The sequence below is a fragment of the Eucyclogobius newberryi genome, unplaced genomic scaffold, assembly GCF_026437365.1.
Source record: "Eucyclogobius newberryi isolate DKJ021-1_F unplaced genomic scaffold, fEucNew1.0.hap1 SCAF_19, whole genome shotgun sequence".
NCBI classification, from domain to species: domain Eukaryota; kingdom Metazoa; phylum Chordata; class Actinopteri; order Gobiiformes; family Gobiidae; genus Eucyclogobius; species Eucyclogobius newberryi.
Window position 1 is genome coordinate 8964086 of NW_027315823.1, and position 19473 is coordinate 8983558.

Sequence of the window (19473 nt, forward strand, 5' to 3'; positions counted from 1 at the left end):
GAGGTGAAGGTTTTAAGCAGGGAGAAAAGATGGTTTGAAAGAGGAGTCAAGGAAGCTATTTTTGTTAAAAAAGAAAGACCTTCTTTAAACAGAAATGGAGGGCTTAGGTTTCATCTTCCTGTTATTTATAATGGGATTCTGAACCCCTGGAAAGGTAAAGGACATTCAGATGCTAATCAGGTACTCAGGGTGGTTGAGCCAGGGTCTCACAAAGACAAAGAGGTCTCTAATAGCCCATTAAGATTCTGAATAGGCTAGCTCGGTAGATACAAGGGGGGAGTTTCTGTTGAAACAAACAACTCTTTCTACTTCAGGAAGGCTCCTCCCAATGGGCGGGTCTTACCACAGAACAGTATTAATATCGGAGTTCTCGACCTAAATTCTGTTATTGACAATGACTCTTGGATGAGAGTCGAAACGTCTATTTTTTCAAACTGAGTCCAGATGACTACAACTGAAGCTTTTTCTACTACCTTTGAATTGAATAGAGAATGAGTGCACTATAGAGAATGAGTGCACTATAGAGTCTGCTAAATAGTGCAAAACTACAGCATTTAGTCACTACCTTAAAGAGGCACCTTTAGGGAATGATCTTTATGTCCCATGAGAGAAAAATGAGAGAAAACGGTCTTTGAAGACACAATGTTCCATAAATCTATAGATACGTGGATTAAATGAAAGAATACAAATCTGTAGGAGCAGATAGGACAATGTTGTGTGTCCACGTGAAAACTTAAAGGTTGAGACAACAACAACAACAACAACAACAACAACATACTACTAAATAACAACGTGTCCTGAAAGAGTGGCACATGGTGTATTATTCAGTCCAGCCCAACGTGCCAATACGTGGCCTTCAGCGGAACGTAATCGCTCAAACCTGATGTGGTGAACGAGTGGTTCGGGACTATAGGGTCGACATTTGGATTCAGCCCAGAAAACATTTTAACACACTCGTAACTTGCAAACGACTTGATCACCAAACCCAGACTCCTCGTCCTCACTTCTCGGTTGGAGGAAACTGCAGACAACACTGTGCCAGATGGTTCAGTGCCACAGGAAAGTGCAGACGTGAGGAGCACGGGGCCACACCATGTTTGCGTCTCCTGCGAGGCTCTCAGTTTGACGGTACGGGACCCCGAGTTAATCCTCGGTGTTGGTGACAGCTGGGCTTTTGGGCTGGGTCTTTACCACCGCTGAGATTGGCATCGTGCTTGACTCTGCTGCGCGGCACGCCACAGAGAAGCACGTTGTAAATTCACACCTGTACAGAGCTGCCGGCGGGGCGGAGCGGGGCGTGTGGCGGGACAGGGGCTCAGTGGGGAGGAGATAGACCCCACCTGAGAGTGTGTTCGTTAAGAAGAGCTGACCCGGAACATTTCAAAGAGATTTCCAACTGTACACACAAACCAAGATTACTGCGACAATGCCCAGAAAGTGGGAAACCTACAGCTACAGTGTTACAGGTTTAATGTCTCTGTTTAATGGAGAACTAAGTCATTTTTTACCATTTTAAACATCTTTGTAAGTCCATGTAATGATTAAATATGTATTTTTTTTAAGTGTCGCCCCCTGCTGTCTCTGGGCAGAATACCAGCCGTGTAACGTTGCCGACATCGACCCGAAGACAACTCTCCTGAGAAACCCTGGCTCTTTTTTTAATTAACAATGTTCAATGTTTTGTATGTAGATTATACTGTTTTATTCCTATGAGAAAATAAGAAAGTCCGTTCTTTGACAATGTATATTCACAAGGGAGCTGCAGGGGGAGCTCTATTGTGAATATTATTTAGGTCTGCCTTAAAGGTGTAATTATAATACACGATTGCCACATCTACAGTAAACAAACCAGTTAACAAGGGAACAAGGCTTTGACAGATTAGCTTCATGACAGATTATGTTGTTACCATAGAACAAAACAACTAATGTTCATTTTAGCGATTCCTGTGATATTACAACGGGCAGTGAACATTCAGTGTCTGGACATTGAAACATCAAGGTTACACAACTTCTCTGATGTGTGTTATATTGCTTTGCCTAGAATGTTTCACTACATGGAAAATACTTTAGACTTAAACATCTTTAAATAAACAATGCCATACTATGGAACATTCCTGGTAAAGTTATAACATCTCCATAGGGCACCTTTGATGTTATGACTTCAGATATTGATATAAAATGTTATTTGTTGTACATTTAACTTCACTATTAATGTTGCTCTGAGATCATTTTGGACACTAATATCATAAAAAAAAGAACATACTATTGTTCTTATCGTTACATGATATATGGAACCAACACGCTATATGAAGAGTTCATTTTCAAAACGGATATCTCAGTTTTGAATTATTATTATTTTTTATTAAAAAAATAATTCAGTAACCTTATACACATATGATTAATTCATAATTAAAACAGTATAGTTAAGGGGATTTGTCAAAGAAGTGATGGGATGTTTTTTTGTATTAAACTAAAATAGATTTGGCTTTGAAACATAAATAAAAAGTAAAATATAAGACATTTCAAATGGCACGTATCTGTTTACTTTCCCCCTGAATTTACAAGAGAAATAAAGGCCAGTGGTGTTTGGTAGATTTATTTTAGTGTCAATTGGAGACCGTCTTAAGTTCTAAGTCCAGACACCTCGACTTCAAGGTCCCGGGACGGTACAAATGAGGTGATCGCTCCTTTGCCGTTGCTGCTCCTAAACTGCGCTCTGCCTATTATCAATGACGTGTCCCTGTTAAAGACTCACCCGTTCAGACTGGATTTGAACACTAACACTGCTACTTTTAGGTTTTGAGGATTTTCAAAGTGTTATTCCTTCAGTGTTGCCTTATTGTACATTAGTGTGCATTCACGTTGCATTATTGTTGTATTATTGTGTCCTGTTTTATTTCCTTGTTTTCTGTGTCTCGATGTGTTTATTGCATTTTTACCTTATTCATGTCATGTTTTATTTTGACAGGTTCTCTTGTGAAGTTGTTTTTCAGCATTACTTCCTGTCTTTTGATCGTCTTTATTGTGTCTGTTGTGTACCTTGTGTTTTGAAGCCTCATGTTTCTTTGTTGCTCCATTGTCGTTGTCCCGTCCCCATTTGCTTGTAAATTCGTATTTGTTTTGCATCTGATCCCTGGATTTAGACATTTTGTTCATTAAATACTCTTTTTGATTACTTTTGATATCTTCCACTCGCTGTGACGCTCTTTAGTCTTCTCCGTGATGTCATGTGCTCTATAAATAAACTTTGTATGATATGTAAAATAAGTTACTGGCTACTTTTGATAATTGCACATAGTTGTGGATTAAGCATTTCACCACCTTCCCTTCCAACCCATCTCTGTTCTCCAAGACTTCAGGACTCTTGATGGCAAAAAGGCTCCGCCCAGATGAGGACCGTCACATAGGCCGCTCTCGGGACGATGGAAACTGAACTGCGCCTCCTCTCTGCCCATCCATCATCTGCCCGCAGCGTGAAGCCCACCGCGCGCCAACCTTACCAGACCGACCCAGACTAGGACAAGTGCTGACATGGAGAAAAATGAGATCAACCCTTCCCACTGTCCCAGCACATCCCAATGTCATGCAATAAATGCCATCGTGCACCCTCTATTTCTGAAGAAGTGGTTCCCTCCAGATCTTTAAACTTGGCATTCCTTGGGTGAGGCGTGGCGTTGGTGTGTGTTGGCCTTATGTTCGGGTGGAGATTTCTCACCGTGATGAAAATGATGGATGCGTTTTTTCGTCCGCGATGGCGTGTGCATCCGTTGGGACGGTAGCTGCTTCACGGATTAAGCTGCTCTTCAGCCCCTCTCTCCGGGGGATTCCGTACCAGGATCTAGCCCACTGCACCCCCTTAGAACAGGACACGAACCCTCAGGAGACTGAAGGCTGGGCCCACACCATAGCTCAGCACATTAGGCAAAATAGTATTCATGATGTGGAAATCGCCAGCTATTATGCTGTGAATATAATTGTTTTAAATTCTGTTTATAAAGGAGATGGGAGAGGTTTCTGCCCTGAAACCTTCCTCTGTCTTAAATGCATCTCTGAGAGGAGTGTGTATTTAAATACTTTAATTGTGCCAATAAAAACGTACGACTGATGGAAGAAATGTACATATTTATTTGAATGAAATACATTTTAAAAATGGAGGACGAATGTGAATTGTTGGAGAAATCTGTATGTGATTGTTGTATATGCATGGTTTGACCCTTCACCAGATATTACGCAATATCTGTTGATTTGAGTAACTTTATTGCACCAAGAATCATGTTGACTTTTCATATAAAACCCATTTTTTATTTTGAAAATGAAATGCGAAGAATATTATAATACATAATAATTATAATACAAGAAGCCTAGATCTACCAATGCTTCCACTGGTGTAGATTATTCATCCAAAAACAAGTAATGAGCACATTTTAAAGTGTATATATATTATACAGCATTTCATGGGCAAATTCATGTGTAAATTTTGACAAAAGTTTCACATTTTCACACACTATCCCACATGAGGTTACCATGAACCTGGACTTCCTGCAACCCAGGACTCTCATATAATGTTAATACTATTTGTTTTGAACATATCGTCCATTCACTGCTAAAAATAGAAGAAAACTGATGACAACAGCAAATAGCAACATCAAGTCAAAACCGCCAGGGCCCACAGGATGCACAGTAACACATCAATATCCCCTGTACCACATCATGGGATCTGTGACCACTTTGGAGAGCAGTTTGTGGCCTGGTGTGTGTGTGTGTGTGTGTGTGTGTGAGTGTGTGTAGGTGTGTGAGTGTGAGAGTGTGTGTGAGTGTGTGTGAGTGAGAGTGTGTGAATGTGTGTGAGAGTGTGTGAGTGTGTGTGAATGAGTGTGTGTGTGTGAGAGTGTGTGAGTGTGTGTGAGTGAGAGTGTGTGAATGTGTGTGAGAGTGTGTGAGTGTGTGTGTATGAGTGTGTGTGTGTGTGTGTGTGTGAGAGTGTGTGAGTGTGTGTGAGTGAGAGTGTGTGAATGTGTGTGAGAGTGTGTGAGTGTGTGTGAATGAGTGTGTGTGTGTGAGAGTGTGTGAGTGTGTGTGAGTGAGAGTGTGTGAATGTGTGTGAGAGTGTGTGAGTGTGTGTGTATGAGTGTGTGTGTGTGTGTGTGTGTGTGTGAGAGTGTGTGAGTGTGTGTGTCTGTGTGTGTGAGTGTGTGAGAGTGTGTGAGTGTGTGTGAGTGAGAGTGTGTGAATGTGTGTGAGAGTGTGTGAGTGTGTGTGTATGAGTGTGTGTGTGTGTGAGAGTGTGTGAGTGTGTGTGTGAGTATGAGAGTGTGTGTGTGTGTGTGTGTGTGTGAGAGTGTGTGTGTGTAGGTGTGTGAGTGTGAGAGTGTGAGAGTGTGTGTGCGTGCGAGTGTGCGTGTGTGCGTGTGTGCGTGTGTGTGTGTGTGAGTGTGTGTGTGTAGGTGTGTGTGAGTGTGTGAGTGTCAGTGTGTGTGTTTGTGCATGTGTGTGCGTGCGCGCGCTGTGTGTGAGTGTGTGTGTGTGAGTGTGTGTGTGCGTGTGTGCGTGTGTGTGTGTGTGTGAGTGTGTGTGTGTGTGTGTGAGTGTGTGTGTGTGTGTGTGTGGGTGTAGGTGTGTGAGTGTGAGAGTGTGAGAGTGTGTGAGTGTGCGTGCTAGTGTGAGTGTGTATGTGCGTGAGTGTGTGTGTAGGTGTGTGTGAGTGTGTCAGTGTGTGTGTGTGCATGTGTGTGCGTGCGCGCGCGCGCTGTGTGTGTGCGCATGTGTGTGTGTGCGTGCGCTGTGTGTGAGAGACAGTGGATCAATAGTTGTGTTTGTGGCGTTGCTCCCTCAGGACAGCAGCACTTTATGAAAAGGCAGTGGTGATATCTGCTCAAGGCCCTTCAGAACATTCCCATTGAGTTTAGCCCCAGAGCCAAGGTTAAAGGCAGAAGAGACGCCATGGATCCTGCACGGCCCCCGGGACAGAGCGCTGAGGCCCCAGACTGGAGACTGTGTCAGCTGGGAATGCTCCACAGACAAGGGCTGCTCAAAGACCTGTAATACTGTCAGAAGGATAACTTAGAAAGAAAATATACTACTACAATCAACATATTTTTAGTTATTTTAAAAGGAAGAGTATAAATAAAATCTACATTTATTGTTATTAATTATAAATCTTTCTTTGCCGTGTGGGGCAAAGTTTGGGGCACATACTGTGGTGTCCCTGCGGCGCCGGTCACAGAAAGTATTGATTATGACTGATCATTGTGGCAGCTTCTGATGAAAATAGGAAAAAGACAATTCATTATTATATTCATTAGGCCCGAGCCAAAGGACAAGAATTGTCCCGGCGGCCAGAAAATTTGTATCCGGGGGCCGGAAAATCGCAAAAATCTAGTAGTAAACAAAAACAAATAAGCATGTGAGTGGAATCAAAAATTAGAACTTCTAACGGCTCAGTAGCTCCACCTCAAATATGTTTGAACATGGGGCCAATGGGAGCCCATTGTATGACGTTCACTCCAAAAAATAGTTAATGTGAGGGTGACCCCGCCCTAAACCCCACAGGGGTTGAACAAAAGGGTTGTACATTTTTCAAAATGAACTACGCCCATGGAGATGATTATTTAGATTTTTTATAAAAATTCCAAATATGGGCGTGGTAAGCTCGTTACAAAAAAGCAACTTTTTTAAGTGTTAAAACTTGCGTATCGACTGTAAGCAATGTATTTTTTTCCGGGACTAATAAACGTTTTGTGCAAAATGATGAGCTGAACATAATGATATCCAATATATAGAGCTATATTTTATGATTGCTCTTCAGCGCCGCCCTGAACATTTCAATTAAGTAAAAACATTTACTTTGACGTAGACAAATAAACATTTGGAGCAGTCGTACTTCTTGCCATTTTGTACAAAAAAGCCAATGATGACATATTATCTGAAAGCATGTTGCCGTGGCAACCTGACAAATATTGTCATTGACTTACATTTTTTGGTTTTGGTTCACATGAATTTTGAATGGGATGAAATGGGATTTTACTTTGTCATAAACAGTTGGAATTTGGCACTCTTATTCATCACACCTCACTGAACATAAAAGCCAATGAAGAAATGGCTCTCTCGAACCATGCGCTTGTGAAACCTTAAGAAATATTTCTCATTGCAATGAATGAAGTAGTATAAAGTTAGTATTTGTGTGTGTGTGTGTAAATGGTCACATTTATATAGCGCTTTTCTACCGTCAAGGTACTCAAAGCGCTTCACACCCCATATGTACGCAGACACTGGGGGGCGAGTTGGGTTAAGTGTCTTGCCCAAGGACACAACAGCAGTATTCACATGAGGCAGCCAACCTGCGGGCCAGTGGATCTGACCACTCTGACCGTGGTCGAGCACTCTACCACTGAGCTACTGCTGTGTGTGTGTGTGTGTGTGTCTAAAGGGATGGATGAATGAGTCGTGTTTCTAGTAGGGATGGTGCTACAGAATCTAAAATGTTTCGCCTGTAATACTTTAATGTCTCTATAACTTGTTGTTATTGCCTTTTGCAACAATGATGGAGACAACTGCGAAGATGTAAAACAAAGCGATATTACTAAAGATGGCTGTTGCATATCTTATACAAGTGCAATGATCCTGCTGTAAATATGCAAGAGATTTCATTTAGAAGGACTGTTATGTGGAGCCCGGGCTGTGTCACCCTAAGTGATTTATCCTGACTTCATTTCCATGTGAATACCTCTTTATTGCTTTTACTAGCATTAACCGCCCCTCCGAGGCAGCGGCAATAAGCACAGAGCCATAACACTGTTAAATCATCCATTAAGCAGCAGAGGGGATAAGAATCCGACCAGAGGGATAAAGAAGAAGTATTCAAAGACTGACTTAAGGTTATTGTGTACAGTGTTCATTAACAAAACCAAGGAAGCAAGTACGTCTCTAAAGACAAGTATCTGAAACAAGTAAGGCAGGTAAACAAACACTCCTGTCTGACCAAAAGAAATTGTAACTTAATAGAAAAGTACCTACGAGTATTCTTGTTAACTTAAAAAGACTGAAGCTACAACATCCGCTGCGGCTACTAATTTGCCAAACTTTTTTATTCAAATTGTGTAACAGAAAATGTACAGAAAATACACTAACATAATCGTTTATTATTCTCTTTTTTAATGATTACTGTCACACAAGCTCAATAGGCAGACATGAAGTAAAACTCGCAGGCCGCACTCTCACAGCTCCTCCATACGTTCCTCCTGAAGCCCCGCCTCTCGCCGCCCCGCCGCCAACGCCTCGACAGGCCATCATTGCTGGACAACTGATGGCATACTAATCAGCGCCGCGGCGGTTGAATTATTCATGCGTCTTAATTAGGGCGAGATTTCCCATTAGGCTTTAGAAGTGACGGTGGAGTTTGGCGTATAGTTTCCGTGGGCCTGTGGATGTGTGCGTGCAGACAGACTGTACGGGTGCATAATGTGGAGAGGACGCACGCCAACCACTGTCAATATTTGCCCTTATAATATACAATCTGCAGAAGTACATTTCAATTGTCAGAGTTTAAACATCTATTCTAATCTAAAATGGCTTATTTCTCTGGGTACTCGAAGTGCTCCACACGTCATGGAGCCAGTGACGCGTTGCAAAGACTGGGCTGTATTATGATCTTTATGATGGTTTATTTCGGTTGGGACGGATCAGGCATTGAGATGGTATGCTATATTCAATTAAATGTATTTTGGCGAGCAAGGCTTTAAAAAACAGTTGATTATACCACTCGAAGACATGCAGATTAAGATTAAGATAAATTCATCTTTATTTGTCCCACAATGGGGAAATTCCAGTGTTGTAACACAGATTGGGCAGCAGAAGTAAATAATAAAAAACAGATAACATATAAAAACAAAATAATAATAACACTCTTATTTACAGCTGTTATATGGACAGAAAAATTGCACCAGGATGATTATGTTATGATTATGACAGTATTGCACATGAGTATAACAGTATTGCACATGAGTATAACAGTATTGCACATGATTATGAAGATGAATGACACATGTTCAGGGCTAAAAGTAAAAGTGTTCATTGTAAAGTCTGACAGCAGCAGGAAGGAAAGACCTGTGAAACGTATCCTTCACACAGCGAGGGTGGATCAGTCTGTCAGAGCGTCCTGCAGGGGGCGACACTCATGGTCCAGAATAGAGGCGAGTTTAGCCAGGACCCTTCTGTCTTCACCCTCCTGCACCGAGTCCAGAGCACAGCCCAGGAACTAACATTCACAGGAAATAAGCAAATTAATAACGGTCCCGTTCTCCTGAAAACAGTTTGCAGAGCCTCATTCATCTCAGTCCAGTATTTCTGAATAATGAGCCGGTTCCAAAACACAACATGATAGCGATAAGCTAATTGACAGTTTCTCCAACAACTAGCATTCCCCTTAATTTGCTCCATCTTGAAGTACACGCAGCAGGCTTTTGTACTTGAAGTAACTACGCAGAGGGCCAAACGGTCGACATTAGACCACTTTGTCATGACGACGTGTTGCAGCACTCCTACTTAACAATGCATGAATACAAACTACCAGCTGCTCCTTCGCCGAGCTGCAGCGGAACGCGCAGGTCGAGCCGGCCTTTTGGGTTTGGTTCACTGGTCAGCTAATGTGCTAAAGCGAAGACAGTGGTCAACCGCGCATTGTACTTTCCTCTCCCCGCGCCTTCTCTTCGGAACGACTCCGCGAGCTCAGCCCGATCCATCTGCCCCAGTTTAGCGGGGGAAATTAGGCACTCAATGTAGCATATTTGTTTAAGTAATTGGAAAGTAATTAATAAGCTGGAAATATAATCATTTCTCTTCTGCAAACCATTCGGAGGTAATGCAAGCAGCTGCCGAACTGAACATCCACGTCCCGTCAGCACATTTCGGTGCGGCTGCCGGCGGCTTAGTTTGTGTGTAGGTATATTTAATTTTTGGATCAGTTTATGCTTTAGTGGTGCAAAAATAGTGAGCGCCTCAGTGCTAATGTAAAATACATTCAATGCATTTTAGTACAACATTCGAGTATTGTATTTCGGATTGATATTGCGATACTAAGATACAAAAATCAAAATAAAATAAGTGGTATTGCCCAACACTAATGCTTGTAATCCAAATTATAATGTTCTGATATGTATATTTCAAAATTTAAAAAAGCAAAGTATTTGTTTAGCATTAACTCAACAAATGTCCAATATTTCACAACAATTTATCTTCATATAAAATATATTATGGCATATAAAAACTTCAGTTGATGGGTAGTACTCAGATTTACACTCCTTCAGGTATTATTTTGTTTACCGTACTTTGTTCATTATTAAATATTTTGTCCAGCCAATTCATATGAACTAACAATTTCGAACGAGATGTTACAACCAGACGGTTACTTCAATTACTCTTGTTGTTTCCTCAAATACTTTTTAATTATACACCTGCTATTTTCTCTACAGTTTATTCATATATTTAGCCATTACGGTGCATATCAATGGACATTTTCAACAAACACAGTTATAAATATTCCAAATTAGAGCAAAAGTGCAAATTTCCATCTGGCGGGAGAAACTGTCTCAAACTTAAAAACAAAACAGAAACAATAAAATTAAGCATTCCAAGTATTTTTTGTGGCTATTTCCATGTATTTTCTGTGGATGTGAGAGGTCTTGTTCCTTCTTCCTAACCCTTCACCTGACCCCCTGGGGTTTTCACGTGGTTAATTAGGAAGCAGATACAAGCTGTTTCATGGTTTCATATCTCTGCATAATGTTTTTTTTCCTTCTTGAGAACTGTTTATAGCTCTCACACACACACACACACACACATATGTCCCACGTGGGGCCCCGAGCAGCTGCTGTGCCGGTGCTTGGGGACACCTGCCTGCCGACCGTAGCCCAGCGCAGATAGACTTCTTTTAAGTGCCCTTGGAGGGGAGCTTGAAGGGCAGAGGATCCAGGTGGAGGGAGACAGGAGGGATGTCCCAGGCCGCTGCCACCACTTTGAGGCTCCACTAAGACGGCGCGCTGACAGCTGTTACGCCGAGCCAAACTGCTGCTTCACCGCTTTGAGCAGAGGGAGGGAACGCACGGCGAGCAGGAGCCACATGGGCTAATCCCAATGTGTGGTGGGAAAGTAAAAGGGTTTGGGTGTTAACTTAAAGGTGCTCAACCAGATTTGACCATCTTCAAAATGTCTCAAACTGTGGTATGTGTACCTTTTAAGTGCATTTTATTCAAATTTTTGCTTTTTCTAAAGGAATTTCTTAGCTATAGCTACGTAATCCCTCCTCGTCCAGGAGTGATCTGTTTCAAATTTTTCAGGCAGAGACAGTAGGGCTATGATTTTCAGTCAGATTACAACAGGACTGTAATGACCCATGACAGATCTCGCAGGTAAACAAAGGCAGGCTGTTTCAGGTGGAACTCCTCCCTGATGGAGGTCGAAATATCTTGGCTTTTAAAACACTGTCCAGCTTTGAAACTACACTGCCTGTCCAAAATAAAGTCGCCACTTGGATTCAACTAAGTAAATACAGCAGGTCCTCTCCTCCTGCTTGAGAACTGCAGCAGGTGACGATCTTTCAGCTGCAACACAGTATTTAAACCAAACTGATGCAGTGAGTGGCTTCTCAGTTCTGAAATGACCATGTGGAAAGACAAATCCCGTGGTAATGGACGAGATGTCAGTGTGTGTGAGAAGGGTCAAATCATTGGCATCGAGCAAAGAAAAACTAATCTACTCCAGATCTCAGTGGCGGCCGTGGGTCTGGGGCTTGGGCCTTCAGTGAGGTCATACACAGTCCCACCTGAATGAATCCACCTCTTATTACCATCATTGTGATGCCAAGGCTCTAGACACTATACATTTAGACAGAAACGCAGCTTAACCAGGCGTTGCCTCACCTTGTCCGCACCGCTCTCCGCGTGTTGTCCGCTCGTTCTCCGCGCCGTTCTCCACTCCGATGTCCGCGCATTCTCCATGCCGGTGTCCGTGTGTTCTCCACGCCGGTGTCCGTGTGTTCTCCACGTCCGTGTGTTCTCCACGCCGGTGTCCGTGTGTTCTCCACGTCCGTGTGTTCTCCACGCCGGTGTCCGTGTGTTCTCCACGTCCGTGTGTTCTCCACGTCCGTGTGTTCTCCACGCCGGTGTCCGTGTGTTCTCCACGCCGGTGTCCGTGTGTTCTCCACGCTGATGTCCGTGTGTTCTCCGCTACAGGGAGGAGGGGGTGCAGCCGGGTCACCGAGGCTCTCTCGCTTTCTCCCTGCTCAGGTCTGTGTTCAGCACGATCTTGCAATTTGTCAGGACAAACAACTATTTGAGTCGCAAACTACACAATCATTAACTGTGAATTACTGAGCATCATTGGTGCCGCAAAACGCAGCAGAAAACATGGACGGGCGGTAAGGTGGCCCCGAGGGAAGGCTGAATGTTTTTCAACAAATATAGAACATTTTCAACAACACATGTAGTACTCTGACACACATGTGTTACACACATGCAGTACTTTCAGAAAAATGCAGTACCTTTCACACTAATGTTGCACATTACACTTCTTTACACAACTAAACTACATGTTGTTGTTGTTTTGTGGCGGCTGGTATCCAAGCTGTTGTTGTTGTTGTTGTTGTTTTATGGCGGTTGGCATCCAAGTGTTGCATTACCGCCAGACTGTATTCCTCAGACTTTGTCGTAGTCCTCAAGCGTTACATTGCCGCTAGACTTTATTGAGTGTCTGCTTATGTCATAAAGCATTGTTTCAAAGCCCATGAGTTCAACGCACGTTAGAACATCCTCTTCCTCCTCATCCTCGGCACATTCCCAACTCTATAACTAACTAAACTACATTACACAACTTCAGCTTAAACAAACTAGTACTGGAGCTAAAGACACTTTAAATATTAAAGTCTAAAGAATATTCTTTATTCTTTAGACTTTATTCTAATATTCTTTATTCTGGTTTCTTATTCCTATTCTTCATGTTCATACTCGGGCATTTTTGACCCTGAACATGGATGAAAGTCACACATGGGACATGGACGCGATCGGCTCAGCCCAAACTCAAATAAAATGGAGCTTGCCGTTCTTCCCCCAGGGGAAGAACAATAGACTCGAGCATTCCATAGAATGAAAATTCCATTCCATGGCTCGAGCCAAACAAGAATTAAAGTTTTTACTACACACATGTAGTACTTTTACGCAAGAATGCAGACACTCGCAATGGCTTCAGCATTTGCACATTATCTAGTTTTCTTTGGTGTAAAAAGTTTGAGAATTACTGAACTAATTTTAAGGTGTTTTCATCGGTTCAAAGTTATAGCTCACTTGTGCATCTTACCGGTAATTATTCACAGCGAACATTCAGAATCCAGAGCAGTGTTAACCTTCACAGTGAAGCTGACAAACATCAGCACATCCTGCTTCACAGAGAATAAAACATTGTATAACTGATGCAGAAAACACACGGCTGTCTCCTTTTGACCCTGAGAGCTGCTTTAACAGTGTTTCTATGCTGGGGAAAGACGGATTTGAGGTTGATGAGGGAAACTGGACTACTGTGGGAAAAGTGCTTTACCCAGGGACAAAACAAATGCAGCCGAGAGTCTTACAATCAGTGCTTAAGATGACGAGAGATGACTGCATTCATTGTTTGCGGTCAATATTTTTGTAGAAAAGCAAGTCATTAATCAGATTGAAATACTATGACTCATCACTTTCATCCTGTCGAAATACAATGTAGAAAAAAACAAAACAAACAAGGCATATTTAGTCTATTTCTTCGACATCAAACGCACAAAGTTTTACATCCTCATGATTGATATACAGCTCCTTCGCCCTCTGCCTCTCATTCGTCTTCACTGGAGTAATTGGACAGACGGCCGCACGACGGACACACCTCTCCTGTGTGGCCAATCACAGCCCCATTTGCATGAAGAGCCCCGCGATTCCACCTCGATAAGACGGCGCCGCTGTGAAAAATGAGTTTTTAATCTCCGCCTGAAGATGAGTTTCTGACCCGCACCTGTTTGTTTCCGCACTTTCTTTCCTTGTCACACTGAAGTAACCCGTGGATAAATCTGCAGAGGCGGAATTGCTTCTGTAAGTACTGTCATTGTGCATTCGTTAGTATCCCCGCGTCTGACATGGCGGGGAAACGGTCGGAGCCAGAAAGGGCACTCGTCGACCACTAACAGGCAATCAGACAGACAGGCAGCGACGTGTGAGGGCCCAGGCCGGGGGTCCGAGGATTTATTCTGCCTCTATTGCCCTCTATTGACCCGGGTAATGGAGGTTTTTACAAGTGGAAGTGTTTGAAATGTCCTGTAGATGTAGGTAATGTCTGTGTTCCCCTCCTGCCCCTCGTACAGTGTGCTTCAGAGGATCAGCAGTTACACATCCAACGTACCGTATTTTCTGGACTACAAGTCGCACCTTTTTTCATAATTTTGGCCGGGGTGCGACTTATACTTATATTTATACTTATACTTATACTCCGGAGCGACTTATATGTGTTATTATTTGTTCTTTTCACATTTGCAACCGCATTTCATACTCCGGTGCGACTTATTTATGTTTTTTTTCTTCTCTAATATGCATTTTTTGGCTGGTGCGACTTATATTCCGGAAAATACGGTAAATCTTTATATGTTTTATAAGGATCCCGATAACAATGTTCAGATGATATGATGTTAATTCAACAGAAGTGCATTGAAGTATTTTAGTTGAGGTTTAAGTATCAAACAAATGTGATAAACTGACATCAAAATTATACAAACAACTTCAGAAATATCACTTTATACCTTTAATTGTACATTTATCAACATAATAAACAATGTACTCGATATTCCATCCTAAAGCACATTGGCAAGATTATGGATATTTTAAAGGTATCTTATCTTAACACCAAAGCAACTCATTCAACTTAAATGATTCAAATTTTTCAGACGCCATTCGAATAAAAAAATCCCATTCATTTTTATCATTTTATGGCAATCCCTGGTGTTCCTCCGTGTTTATAAAGTCCATAACCTTTACCAAACTTATTCTGATAATTTCACTCAACACGCCTTCACAACCAAACCAAACTTATTGATAGAGTTCATGTCCTTCCTCGACTATATAGCACCTTTAAGTTACTCACGTCACGTTCTTCCTGTTTTTCACCTTTTCCATCCGTTTAGGAGCACTTTACGCTCTAATAAGAATGTGACTAAAGTATTGCTCCGCTAAACGTCACATTTGAATCTGCATTCTCGCCAAGACCGCCGTTTGAACAACAAATCCAACAATGTTTACAATCCCAACATCGCAGCGTGTATATTCATCTTATGCAAATGGTTCGAGCACAGTTCAAAATCCTGTGGCAGCGCTAAGACGTGCTAAGCCGCTGTTTACGCTCACGGAGAAAACAATCCACTTTCTTTTCTTTGCTGAATGAGAACGAATGAACACACACGCACACGCAAACACACACACACACACACACACACGTCCAAACACACGCCTCGTACCATAGCTTCCACGAGTCACATTGTGCCCACCTTTATCCCCGTGTTCATTTGCGTTGTTTATAGAGCAGCCTTCATCTCACCAATTACCGCTCTGCCCAACGGTGACGCCAAAATCAGAGGTGACGGGCCACTTTCCCTGGCTCCGGGAGCAAAACGTCCTGCGAGTGTCGGGGCGGTGGGCCGAGGGGGGGGGGGCGATAACATGAGACACAAGTATGAATGTGGAGAAGAGCGGGGCAAAATGAAGCGTTATCGGTGTTAGATGCCAAAGTCACCTTTAAAGCAGCTCGCGCACCTGATTTTCACACATGCGGCGGAAGGAGGGACTGTTTTAAGTCTGTCAAACGCATTCCGAGCAGTCACAAGTTCACGTGCAGATATTTTAGGGCGCGTTCATGGCTTTGGAACAGCTCATTTCAGACGCCAAAGTTTAAAAAACAAGAACAGAGGGCCCAAGCACAGCCAATCACAGCGCTGCTTTGGGCTCTTACGACAGAGATAAATACTTTATTATTCGATGCAAACGGTCTCACGCTACAAAGTGCTGCTTTTACAATATATTATTTCGGGGAAAAAATAAAAAAAATATATAAAATAGTTGTGTACCCCAGGTTGCTTTGAGGCAGGCATGTCCAAACTATGGCCCGAGGGCCAAATACGGCCCTCCGGCTTCCTGCTAAGCTGGTCCAAACAACAAAAAGTAGTACTTTCTACTGGAAAATATGAACAATTCAAGCATTTTGATGTTATAACAACCTATTATTAACGTTCCAAGTGTTATTAAAGGTGTGGAAGCATCAAAACAATGTGAAATGCAACATTCACTTTTACATTCCACATTGTCGGGTTGTTTGTGGCCCTCGGCTCCATAGAAGTTTAAAATGTGGTCCTCGTGAAAAACTTTTGGACCCCCCACCAATATTGACATTTTCCAAGTTGATTGATCATATTTGGAGGGCCAGCATTACGTTCAACTGCCATTTTGTAATCCACGAAGCTCCTCTGTATTTATAAAGTCCATATTAGTTCTCAAATATACTGTGCACTGTTCTGTTTGGCATTTTGCGCTCACCTTTCTTCAATGATTCAAGCACCCTCTTTTACCCCTTTGTGAACTCTGGCTTTGAAAATACCTACATTATTTAAAGTTACATTACAGGAAATACAAAGAGTAACGTGTCCAAAGTTACACCCCAGAAAAAAAAAATCCTGTTACAAACCATTTGTACAATTTGACTTACTGCTTGTGTTTTTCGAGCGTGCCAATGTTACTGGAGGACGCTCGCTGCCTGGACGCTGATTGACACGAGGAGCAAATTAAGTTTTGATGGATGCGATGAATGAGAGCAAGATTGATTATGTACCGGCGAAGTCCGACGAGCAAAGAGTCGACGGGAGAGACGAGCGCGGGGAAGATAAATTGGCAAAGTATGGCTTCCAATTTTCAGAGAGGAGACGAGGATTAGCAAAGTGAAGTTGACGAGTTCCTTTAGGCCACCAACTTTTCATAAACACCGCTCGCATTAAGAGAGACGCTGCGCAGTTATTGATTGAGAGGTGTCTGCAAAGAACAGATTGTCACGGTGAAATAAGATACTGTCAGTGTATTTTCCAATTTTCCAAACTCGTACGCTCAGTTTTTCGAGACTGAGCCCCGGGATATTCAAATCAATGGCGAGTCCTTCAATTATGCACACACAGAAGTTTTGTCACTGCGAATTCAAGGCCAAAGGATTGACCGCGGGGGCAGACTTTTTTTCTAATCAGGATTGTTTTTTCTTTTCCTGCACAAAAGCTGTCAAAAGGAGGTGAGAGTTAGAGAAGACGCGAGGTGAAGAGTTTGGTGTGAACGGGGAGTGTTTTTACATGGAGCACTTGAACATACGCCGAGTGTACTATTTATACTCATTCCTTATGCAAATGGAAATGTATTTAAACAACAAGAACTTTAGAGTACACACTGATGTTGTCATGGATACTTAAATGTGTACTGTGTAACATTTCTGGAGGAGGGTCCGCTCGTCTTCACGGGGATGCTTTTTGCTCTGCTCGGAACAGTCCACGGCATGATTAAACTTGGATCTCCATGGGAACGAGCAGGTCAGTTAGAGATCAGATCTGTGGAGAGGCAAGCCAGCTCACAGTATGAATGCATGTTTTTCAAGATGCCGATTATAAAAAACAACTTTTCTTCATTTTTTTTTTCTGTATTTTTCTTCTTGTCAACCAGGAAGTGAGAGTTGAAAGCAGCGCTCTGATTGGCTGCACTTGGATGGTCCGCCCCGGCTTCACTTTTGCGCCTGAAAATGCACTTTTAAAGCATGCACTGGCCTGAAAATGAATTCACGTGAATACACAGGCTTTGTGAGAATAATGAGAGTAATAATAACGATAATGAGTTCGAAATGAGTTAGATAAATACCTCCTTCCTCCTTTCGCCGTTTGAAAATCAGATACATCGTCGTACATTTGACTATTAGACCAGATCGCTCTTCTGTTTCGACACTACTCAATTTTAGCTTCAGCAAAATTCATTGGAGACGCCGCACAATACTCGGAAGCAATTTACGCCCGTGCGCCATTTTTTTTATGAACCGATACATTCGCTCTGCTTTCACAATAGGCCAATGAATATCCCATACTCGGCGAGAGGAGACGGGCCTGACCCGGTTGTCTCAAAGCATCTCCCTCTCCCGCTGCACTTAATACACTCGCGGCAGCTTCATAAAGTGGCAATTACCGTTTGACATCAATTCAGAAGCGGTTTGAGGAAGCAAAAACAGACAATTACAGGGACAAATAGCGCGGCAACGCCAGGGAGAAAAATACAACTCAGATGGCATAATAATTCAGCTTAATTAAACCGGTCGGCCATTTTACTTCCCCCCCCTTGCTCTCCTGCCTCCACCTGCTGAAGTGTACGGCGGGTGAAAAGCAGAGACGTCTCAGGCTGACCTCCAAAAAGCTCATCTAAATTTATACGAAGGAGCGGCGCTAATTTTGCCCGGTAAATCAGTGTGCACGTTCCGTCGTGACCTCTAGCTCCGCTCTGAATTAAACAATATTAGGGGTCTAAGAAGCTGTGCCTTAACAAGCTTAAAATTCCTCCGTCCAATCCATCAGCGGAGAGATTCCTGACACACGGAGGGGGAGAGCATGAAATAAGGCAATTATTGAACCCTTCGGCCCGTTTTTTACGCCGCGCCGAGTCAGGGAGCGGCACCGCCACGGAGCCAGGCACCTCTGAGTGTGCGCTTTTGAGATGACTTCTGCTGATAAGGGAAAGAACTTTGTGTCCAACATTGGAATTGTTAAGCGAAAGGCATCCAGCACACTGCTTATTGTCCCAAATCAAAGGTAAATAATTCACTGCTAATTGTCCCAAAGGTAAATTATTCATTGCTTATTGTCCAAATAAAAGGTAAATCATTTAAGTTTGCTGGATAAACTGGTCTTATGTTGCAAGTAGTATGGCACTGCTCATAATCAGAGTTGCCCAGGTGAGGGTCAAACTATGTCAATCCTATGTTTATTGTGCAGGGCCCTGGAGACGCTTGTCTGTCCTCAACAGTGCCAACCCACCACTTTGTTTCAAATACATTTCCCATTCACTTTTGCCCAACACTTTCTGAAAAAAACTAAGAAATAAAATAATGTTTCAAAGTCTTATTGATCTGTATCTGAAATGGTATGGACTGCTAAATTAAATGATAAATGATAAGGCTATAAAAGATTTAAAAAAAAAAGTTATTGGATAAAACGAATGTGCTGCGTGCCTCAAAGTGGGCAAGACTGTAGAGCTCCATTGAGAAAGATGAAATAATAGGCAGAAAGTCTCAAATGGCATGCATCTGAAACAGGATAATAATAATCACAGAATTTTTTTTATCACTTTTATTGTCAAATTATATCCTGTTTCCACACAGTCTGTATCCTGTACATTCACCATTATAAAA